The sequence below is a fragment of the Lactuca virosa genome, chromosome 5, assembly GCF_052849685.1.
Source record: "Lactuca virosa cultivar CGN04683 chromosome 5, Lactuca_virosa_CGN04683_v6, whole genome shotgun sequence".
Lineage (NCBI taxonomy): Eukaryota > Viridiplantae > Streptophyta > Magnoliopsida > Asterales > Asteraceae > Lactuca > Lactuca virosa.
In genome coordinates this window covers 454,281,686-454,292,994 of record NC_136430.1, presented here as the reverse complement: position 1 = coordinate 454,292,994, position 11,309 = coordinate 454,281,686, and the positions used below count along the sequence as shown (strand labels likewise).

General features: G+C 36.4%; 1 pseudogene; it reads right to left on the bottom strand.

Moving 5' to 3' along the window:
- Nucleotides 1-3,506: 3,506 nt before the first annotated feature.
- On the bottom strand, nt 3,507-4,268 carry LOC145114311 (exportin-2 pseudogene; annotated as a pseudogene).
- Between the last annotated feature and the right edge of the window lie 7,041 nt (nt 4,269-11,309).

Sequence of the window (11,309 nt, the reverse complement as noted above, 5' to 3'; positions counted from 1 at the left end):
CTGAATCATACGTCTTATCAAAATCTACTTTAAAAATCATCACCTTCTTTTAATTCGTTTTACACCAAGATAGGACGTCGTTAAGAATTAAAGGACCATCAAGGATTTGGTGGCCATCAGGAAAAGAAAATTGCTACTCGCTAACAAGATCACTAATCACCATACTCAGCTGGTCTGCTAAAATCTTAACAATAATCTCATATTTACATCCTATTAAACTAATAGGACGAAAATCCTTAACAAACTTCGCATCAGAGACACCTTCGAGATTAGAGAAATAAAAGAAGGATTACATCATGTTGGAAACCTAACAAACAGAAAGAATTCCTGCACAACAACAATCGGATAGGATTCAACCAAGCTCCAATATTTTTTTTTAAAACCCAAATGTAAAACCATCTGACCAGGAGGCTTATCTAAATCACAATCCCAAACTGCACGTTTAATTTCCGCAGCTGACACCGTATCCTCCAAAACCGAGAGAGGTGCTCATTAGAAAGCGATTTAGGAAAATAAAAAAGAAGAGGAATCTGAGAGCTAGAGGGAGCCGAAAATCTATCAGCAAAATGAGAACAAAAAATCATTTTTTACAAGTCTTGGGTCTTCAATCCAATTCTCAGTCGAAAATATACCTCTTATAGCCATTTGACTTGTTTTTTATTTATAACACCATGAAAATACCTAGTGTTTTCATCTCTTTCAATCGACCATTGCACCTTTGCCCATTGAGCAAGATCTAACGCCTCCAATTTATTCAAGTCTGGCAATTCTTTAGTGAAAGAAAATCTAGATTGAATCAAATCAGGATTACCCTCTCCATTATCAATTTTTCGATCGACCTCAACTAAAGCTTCTTTAAGATCCAATTTGCTGTTGTTTTTCTTTGAACGAAACTTCTTATGCCACTGCTTCAATTGATTTTTTAAAAACTAAAGCTTCTTTTTCAAACAAATCAAAGCATTATCATCATTCACCCCATCATTCTCCCAGGAAAAACGCACCACATTATCAAAATCATCTAATAAAAACCAAGAGTGAAACAAACGAAAAAGAGTAGGACCGAAGTCCAAGACCATATCTCATAAAAGAATAGGACGATGTATGTCCAACACAAGGCCCATAATATTTGGAAACAACTCCAATAAACCCTCATAAATCAGAAAAAGATCTAATTTACTCATTTTCTCACCCGAAGATAACGACCAAACATAATTATAACCACCAAGAGGGAAGAAGCTGCAATGAAATCGTTAAAAACAAGAACCCCCCCAAAGCATTAAAAGTCGACCCAAAACGTTCCATCTCACTTCTCACCTCATTAAAATCTCCCATAACAAGAACATCAACATCCCATCTATTAATAACTTGTAATATATAATTCCACAAATAGGTTTTTCACCCAAGTCTTGAGGCGCATAAACCGAAATCACCATAACCTTTTTATTAGAGGCTTTCCATAAACCTTCAACAATTATAAAATAATCTGACGTAACAACTTGATCTTTAAGAAAAACAGAAGGGTCCTAAACTACCACGATACCCCCTGAATTCCCGACTACGCATTACAAGCCGAAATAAATGAGTTATTACCCCATAATTTTTGAATAAAAAAATTACTAATATTCTTGTTCGAAAAGATATCAATATTCCCGGTAAAACTCGTTATATCCGGTCATATTGATAATTCTAAAAAATTTTAAACATGTTCAAAAAATATTTGCGACTATATATGTGCAATTGAAAAAATTTGATACCTATTATTCTTATTGAAAATTAATACTTTTTCGTAATTTATACAATAAATAATAATAATAATAATAATAATAATAATAATATGCAATTATTAGAAAATAAAATTGAAATTACTTTGGTTCATTAATAATGAAACCACTAGATGGGCATGCTTTAATAAGTGGGAATTAAGTAAAGCCACTTTAGATTGAAGATTCTTGCAAAGCCTAATCACCACTTGTTAATCCTATATCGCCTAATATGCTTTGGCTTTTCTGGTTTATGGTAGTTGTTTTCGCCGCACCAATCATAATCAGATTTTAACATCAAACATGAAAATTAAGAATGGATAAATATTTATTGCAAAATTTGTTTTGTAAGATAAATTGCATGCAGAAAAACATAGTTTTACTCGATGTTCTAAAAGTTGGTCCGAACCGACCGATCAAATCAGTTGGATAAGGGATCGGAGAGAATAACGGTTCAATTAGGACTGCTTTTATGTCAATTTTTAGACCGGATGGTTTCTTCAAAAACCTAGTAAAACTGGTGTGATAGAACCAATTTATTAGACTTGAATAGTTGGATTTCACTCAACTCGTTAAAAAAAACTCATTTTCAAAACAAATTGAACAAATTGTCTGGAATGTAAACAACTCAAAGGTCGACGACGCACACCACTATCGGACACGACTGCGATACCGGACACGACTGCGACACACACCAGACTAGACTAGTCTGACACCGATCTTCTCAACTTGTAGGCCGATATTGCTCAACTGTTGTGTCTATGGCTTTATAATATAGTTCATTATGATAAAAAATTATGTTTGTGGATGTTAAATTATTGGTTATATATATATATATATATATATATATATATATATATATATATATATATATATATATATATATATATATATATATATATATATATATAGGGTTAGGTTATTATATTTAAAGTAATTATTGTGTTATTGTATTCATAAATGTGGGTCAATCATTTTACTTATTTTAAAAAAATGATTAATACATATTATTGAATAAAATATATTTGAAAAATACCATCTAATTTAACTAGAAGGGTATTTTAGTCATTTAATATATATTTAATAAAGGAAATTTGCATATTTTAAGGAAACATAGATTCTATTAATTTTAAAAATCCGATTTTACGAATTATAAGGTTTTAATTCAGACATTCTGACAGAATATTTTTTTAGTATGTTCAAAAATAAAAATATTCTAGAACCATAAAATAATAAAAATATTCTTGAACATATTTATTGATCATGACTTTAAAAATTTCTTGTAGAATAACAAATTCTCGAACCAGAAATTGAAGAATTAAAACAAAAATTACATTAATTCTTATAGAATACATGTAACAATTGCTAAGAATTACATTTATTGTTAAAGAATAAAACTAAAAAACTTTCAAAACAGTAAAAAAAACATCAAAATCTAACAAATACACTAATTCATTCTAAAAGAATAATGTTGCTAAGAAACACTTCCATTCCAACAAGATTAGAATTCGTGTTTCCATTCCGATAGAATTTGAATTCGTGATTCCATTCCGATAGAATTGGAATGGTATAAAATACACAAACCGATTTAATGCTTCTAGAACATCAGAAGGGGCGAGATTAAGTTCATCAAGAACTATCCAATGACCATTTCTAGTCTGTTTCTTGAACATTGTATGGGATGAAAATGAACAATGACCACCATCCTTTATACCTGGGTACCTCTCTCTCAGATAACTCTTAAACTCATTCATCTGCCTTCTCCTCGAATTTTTCAGGCACATCCAAAACATTGAGTGAATAGAATATTCTACAACAGAGCCTTCGTGCTTCAAGTAACTGCCGGATGGTTGCAACAGACCCAGCAGCAGCAGCAATATTTATCTTCCTTGAAATACTCTGAATAGTACTCAGCAACAGTGTGGCAAAGTTATCGGAGCAGTATATCAAGTCAAGCATTATGTTATTCCTCTTAGGCTGGTACCGAAATTTCTTGAACAAAGAATTAAACCCACAACAGAATCTCTTAAACAAAGAACAAACAATAGCAAGGATATTGTTAACAGAAGTAAAATCATTTGAACTGATAGCCATTTCAAGACTGGACTCAAATTCAGGAAGCAAAACCTGCCAAAACTCAGGAAAATCATGGTCTCCAATCACAGCTATGGCTTCGCTAAGCTCATCCTGGATTTTCCGGGTGGCGGAGAGCATAACAGGCACTATTAGAGTCCTAATTTTCTCTTTTTCACCATCGGAAATATGGATGTCAGATGAGGACATCCACCGGGTTTTAAGATGGTTCGTAAAGTTAACAACAACGTATTGGCGGGTCTGCTCGTCAATGGAAGGTTCAACAACCAGGCTAAGAACGGCAATGTTGTAGTTAGGAGTATCGGCGGAGTAGGATAACTTTTCCTCAGCATGGCGGCGAATTTCGGGTTGAGGGAAGAGTGTATAGAGGAAAGATTGTGACATAACCTGTGGTGTTTGTGGATTCCAATCCATCTAGGGTTTTTACAAGATTGAAGTGCCTGAAAATCAGAAGTACATGATAAAGATCTACTGAGATTTCAAACAGTGATAGTTAATAGGGATCGAAATCTGGAAAGAAACCAAAAATAAATAAATAAATAAGAAACACCGCACCTGCCTTGGAAGAAAAGTTCAATTTGAAGCGCTGAAGATGGCGAAGAATGAAGAAATTAAAAGAGGGGCGAAGGCATTTTTAGGTTTTATCGATCAAAAGAGATAGGGTAAATTTGTAGACACCTCCAAACTTTTATATAATGATGGTGGTGGTCAGTAGCCGGTGATTGGATTATCGGCGTGAAGGGGTCTTCAACAGGAGACGACCTCCTCGCAAATTGATGACGGTTGTATATAAGAAAAGAAATTAGGTTAAAATTGAATGCTAGCATGATTATAGGACTATTTGTGGAAGTTATTTATCAAATTACTAAAATACCCTTGTTTATTTATTTAATTATTTAAATTTCTATTTAATTTTGATTATCCCACAATTATGCATACAATAACACAATAAATACTTTAAACACCTGAAGCTATCTCTCTCTCTCTCTCTCTCTCTCTCTCTCTCTATATATATATATATATATATATATATATATATATATATATATATATATATATATATATATGAAAAAAAATTCATTAAATTTATGGAAAACGAATTGAATTGATCACTAGACCGATTCAACTAAAAATCCAGTTTTTTAAAACATTGATTAAAACCAATATTTTAAAAGTCACTCTTTTTAGTTGAAGATAAGAAAAATATGAAGGAAAAAGAATACAGGTAGTAGTAATCATAACCCAATAACCACCCTAATTAATAATCGGGATTTAATCCATAAACGAATGTCAAAGTCACAGTCTACTTCCAAGCCACAACCTACTAACACATGGTTGGAGGAGGGGAAGTTGATCAATGCATGTAAGAGTGATGGTACGCGTATTTCCTTAATATTTTTTTGAACAACGAGATTTTATTAAAAAACTAGCAAGAAGCTAGCAAAGTACCATTACGAATTAGAGCAAGCTAAGGAAGGGTTTTGTAACCAACCTATAAGAAAATTTAGTTTTTTTTACACTTATTATAAACCCAAAAAAGATCTATCAACAACATCAACAAATAAAATAGATTTCCTCAGATTGCACTCTCCAAAAACAAAGGAATTTCTATAATTCCAAATAACCCAAAAGACGTAATCACAACAACATCAAATGCCATTTGTTGGTCTTTAACCAACCGAACCGAATCCGCCCAACAAATAAGAGAATCCAGAGTAATAGGATGATGCAAATGAACTCTCCACCAAATTGCAATGCAATGCCATAAAACCACCAACTCAAAGTAGAAAACGAAAATAAGATCAATAGTTTCTATGGAAATCGAACAAATTGGGCACTTAATCAAATCTACCAAGATACCCCTGGAAGCCGCTCCTGTATAAGAATACTCAACAGTCTAACCCACCAAAGGAGAATATCCAGCTTAATAGGATTCCAAGAATTCCATCTAGTCTCAAAACCCCCACTAGGAAGCAAACCATAATCCAAAAAAACAACACGAGCAAACACAAGTGCAAAATAATTAGCTACATCTAACATACAACCTTATCTATCAGGTTGATCATCCATGTATGTCCTAATGAATCAAATTGAGAAAAGCATCTCACAGGGACAGCTCCACCCCACCCCATGGTTGCCTCCTAAAGTGACAATGGACCACCCCCATCGAAAACTGATCTACAACCAAAATCCCCTTATGTAAATCTAAAGCCAAATTCTATGGAAAACAATCGAAAAGGGAGATCTCTGATCCAACATTCATGCCAGAAATCAATCCTAGACCTATCACCAAGAGGAGGGGGAATACATCTAAAGGTCCAGATCTCGATCTCTCATCTATTGTAACATCCTAATAATACCACTCCAAGGGCTTGAGCAGGATGTACCTGATGTAAAGAAGAGCAACCCCCATCCACACCATAAATATTCTTCATAACCTTAACCTATAAAGCCATAGAACTATGAAAAAACCTCCACCTCCACTAAAATAGTAAACCCCTGATAAAAGAAAACAAGCTACCAGTCCCTAAGCCACCTTTATTTTTGCTCGCTAGAACATTGTCTCGTCCCACCCAATGCATATGTCCCTCTCCTAAATCAACATCCCACAAGAAACTTGCCCTAAGAGACTCCATAGATCCCAACACTGTAAATGGAACCGAGAACATAGATATGAAATACATCCCCACTGACCTAAGGACCGACTTCAACAAAGTAAGTCGGCCACCAATAGAAGGATACTTTACTTTCCAGATCGAAGTCTATGAATAAAACAATCGATATAGCCAGAACACGGAGAAACATGCAAAATACTCTGACCAATCGAGACTCCCAAATACATAACCGGTAAAGCTGAAACCTCACACCTAACAACCATAGCCATATCATGGACTTGATTATGAGGAACACCAACCCTAATCACTTACTTTTTAGTTAATTGATTTGTAAACCAGAAGCCAGAAAGAAACATATAAGGATTCTAACCATCCTTCAAGCATTCTCAACTTACTAAGGGCACATCTAGACAACATCATCTGCATAGAAGAAATGACAAATATCCTCCTCTATCCACCTAATCTTAACGCCACCAAAAGTACCCTCCATCTGAGGCCGCATCAAATCCACATGGAGACCCTTTATAGCCAAATGAAAAGAAATGGAGATAAAAGATCAACATGTCTTAATCCTTCCCTGCCTGCAAAATCCAGCGTAGGCAAACCATTAACATGAACATAAGCCTTAGCCAAAGAAAGAAGCACCATAATCCACCCATACCAAACCATCCGAAATCCCATAATCTATATACTTTCAAGGAGATAATCTCAAGAAAATGAGTCATAAGCTTTCTCAAAATCAACCTTTAAAATCATAAGTCGTTGATGATTAGCCTTACACCAAGATATCACTGATGGGTTTTGAGCATTCTAACACTCCTATGGTGTACATGCAACCCTAAATACCTTGGATCTATGTTTTCTCTAATATACATGCAAACTTTCATTTTTCCAAGGTATCATCCTAACTAGCATACAATGGAGTAACTATACTACAAAATTCAAGTTAGATGACATACCTTTTAGTGTAGTTGGAAACCTTGAAGCTTTAAGAGCCTAGCACCAATAATGTGAATGCCTCAAGTGGAATCACAAATCACCACCAACAAATGGATGAACTTGAGAGAAGATAATATACACTCAAAATCGGCTAGCACCCTCACAAGAACTCTAGGTGCCGATTTCATGAACCATAGGGCTTCTTATATAATGTGGTTACATTAGGGTTACACCATGAAAACCCTAATGTGCATGTCTTTCCACATTCCTCATGCTCCATGGGTTTTAACCTTCATGGAGTATCCATGGGTCACCAAATGGGTTTAGCCCAACATAAGGAATCATGGATCATTAGCCCACTTTATAAGAATGAATGATTTACACAATCAATCCCTATATATTTAATTAGTCTCTTTTGATCACATAATTAATTCCAAATTAATTCTTGATCAATACTAATTAAATAATATGATTTCATATTAATATATTAGAACTTATAATATATTAATAAATCATAATTATCCTCTTCTCAAAAGTCCATCCTTCAAATTGTCCCGGTGAAGTGCAACCCAAATGGACCATGCTATTCCCGGGTCAAGTACATACCAAATATAGTTATGGACTTAGACACCTTATCCAACAGTCTCCCACTTGAATAAGTCTAGTAACTATAGTTGCAAGTATGACTTCAGGATCCGACTAGCAATCGTGGCTCTTAAATGCCTTTGTCGAACTTAGACGTACCATTTTAGACAAGTGATCATAGAATCCTCTGTTCTCAAGATATCATCCGGACAAACACATGGAACACAGTCAACCTTATTGTCCAGCAGTTTGTTTCCTGATTTCTGATTTGTTTGACATAGAACTTAATCGAACACATCAATTTAGTTCTGACCGGGCCCGACACATAGGTAAAAACAAAATCATCGAGGGTCCCAAGATATCGCTTTTAATCCTCCAAGGACTAAAAGGAACAGATAAACTTTGACAGTATATGCTTGTACTAACTATTCACTGAGCCATACACAACAACACGTTTTATAACATCGAGTTATCGATGCGTTTTCGTATTATCAATGTACAACCAACTCATAGTCAACAACTCATATATCTAGGTTTGAAGATTATATGATATTATCGTCTCACGATCACTCGAGATAAATTCCATGAAGTGATGCAAGTGAGCGTGGGTTGAATCTAATACTCAGACCTTATGAGCACTCATGAATGTCATAGCAATGTCTAACCATTTCTGACAATCTACAAGCCAAATTCATGACAGTCTTGATTCAATACCTATTTCCAAAGTATGACTGACTGTGGATGGTTTGAATAATCCAATTATTCTTGAAGTTAAAACATGCAAAATGAAACAATAGTAAAACAATTGACATGAGACAATACCATACTAGTAAATAAAAAACACCTTTTATTTAAGCCTTAAATGTCAATTACAGTTTATCATTTACAAGTTTCGAAATAGCTATCTAATCATTAAAACTAATATCATCCCTCAGCCCAATGCGCCTCGCATGCTGTAAATGCTTAACCCCACTCAGTCCCTTCGTGAGGGGATCTGTCGGGTTCTCATCTGATGATACCCTCTTTGCCACGAGGAGTCCTTCTTCTATCTTGTGTCTTATGAAGTGATATTTCTTGTCGGTGTGTCTAGACCTTCCATGATCCTTTGGTTCCTTGGCTAAGGCAACCGCACTATCGCTGTCACAGAAAATCTCCACATGCTCCTTTATAGCTGGTACAACTCCAAGGTCTTCGATGAAGTTCTTCAGCCATATCGCCTCCTTCGTCGCTTTGCTTGCTGCTATGTACTCTGATTCGCACGTTGAATCAGCTATAGTCTCCTACTTGGAACTTTTCCAAGTAATTGCTCCTCCATTCAGGGTAAACACCCAACCCAACTGAGAGCATAAATTATCTCTGTCTGTTTGAAAGTTGGCTTCACTATACCCCACCACTCTCAAGTCATCACTCCCACCGAGGGTAAAGACCCAGTCCTTAGTCCTCCGCAGGTACTTAAGAATGTTTTTCACCGTAGTCCAGTGAGCCTTGCCAGGACTCCCTTGATATCTGCTGACCATGCTCAAAGCAAAGGCCACATCAGGGCGAGTACAAGTCATAGCATACATGATCGAGCTAACCGCAGAAGCATATGGTAATCGACTCATCTCAGCTATCTCAGCCTCTGTACTCGGACTCTGAGTTTTGCTCAGTCTGGCATTGTGTTGGATCGGTAAGCCACCTTTCTTGGAATTATGCATGTTGAACCTCTTCAACACTTTGTCCAGGTAGGTACTTTGACTAAGTCCAATTAGTCTCTTACTCCTGTCCCTCAATATCCTTATCCCTAGGATATAGACAGCTTCTTCAAGGTCCTTCATAGCAAAACACTTCCCAAGCCAGGATTTCACCTCCTGCAAGGTTAGGATGTCATTTTCTATGAGTAGTATGTCATCCACATACTCCCACTAGCTCTGACATATACACATGACTCATCCTCGCTTCTCGAAAAGCCAAACTCTTTGACTTTCTCATCGAAACAAAGATTCCATTTGTGAGATGCTTGTTTCAATCCATAAATGGATTTCACAAGCTTACACACTCGATTAGGGTATTTAGCATCGACAAAACCCTCTGGCTGACTCATGTAAACATCCTCAGCCAACTTTCCATTAAGGAAAGAGGTTTTGACATCCATTTGCCATGTTTCATAGTCATGAAATGCAGCAATGGCTATCATAACCCTAATAGACTTAATCTTCGCTACTGGTGAGAAGGTCTCATCATAGTCAACTCCCGGAATTTAAGTAAAGCCCTTCGCAACCAGTTGCGCCTTATAAGTGTGTACCTTTCCATCCATGTCGGTCTTCTTCTTGAAGATCCATTTGCACCCGACTGTCTTACGACTCGGTACATTGTCAACCAAGTTCCAAACTTGATTGTCATACATGGACTGAATCTCGCTGTCCATCGCCTCTTTCTATTTAGCAGACTCGGGGCCTCCCATGGCTTCCTTGTAGTTGTTAGGTTCATCCAAATTTACCAATGTGTTATCACTGATAAATGTATCACCTTCAGTAGTAATATGGAAACCATAAAACTCAGGTGTATTTCTAACTCTACTGGAACGCCTCAGAGGTAAGGACTCGTCAATCGGCTCAACAGGAGTTGCCTCCTCAGGTTGATCGCTAGTGTTTGAGGTTCCTTTACCACTTGACTCTTGAAGTTCTTTAAGGTCAATTTGCCTCCCACTGTCCCTTAGAATATAAGTTCCCTCTTTCGGAAAAACCCTCTCCTGGCAACGAAGACAACATTCTCACTCGGTCTGTAGAAGAGATAACCAAAGGACTTTTGCGAGTAGCCGATAAAATACACCGCCCACTCTGAGGTTCGAGCTTGCCGTGAGTCTCACGCCTCAAGAAAGCCTCGCAATCCCAAACCTTAATGTGTGCTAACGAGGGAGCCTTCCCTGTCCACATCTCGTGAGGTGTTTTGGCAACCTTTTTAGTTGGGACTCGATTAAGGATATAGGCAGCAGTCTCCAAGGCATACCCCCAGAATGAGATTGGTAACGAAGCTCGACTCATCATGGAATGAACCATGTCTAACAAGGTTCGGTTGCGCCTATTAGCCACACCATTAAGCTGTGGTGTCCTAGGTGGCGTCAACTGTGAAACAATTCCACACTCCTTAAGATAGTCCAGGAATTCGATACTAAGATACTCACCACCTCGATCGGATCGGAGCATCTTTATCATCCTGCCTAGCTGATTCTCCACTTCTTTCTTAAACTCTTTGAATTTCTCAAAGGTTTCTGACTTATACTTGATTAAGTAGATATAGCCATATCTGATGTAATCATCAGTAAAAGTCACATAGA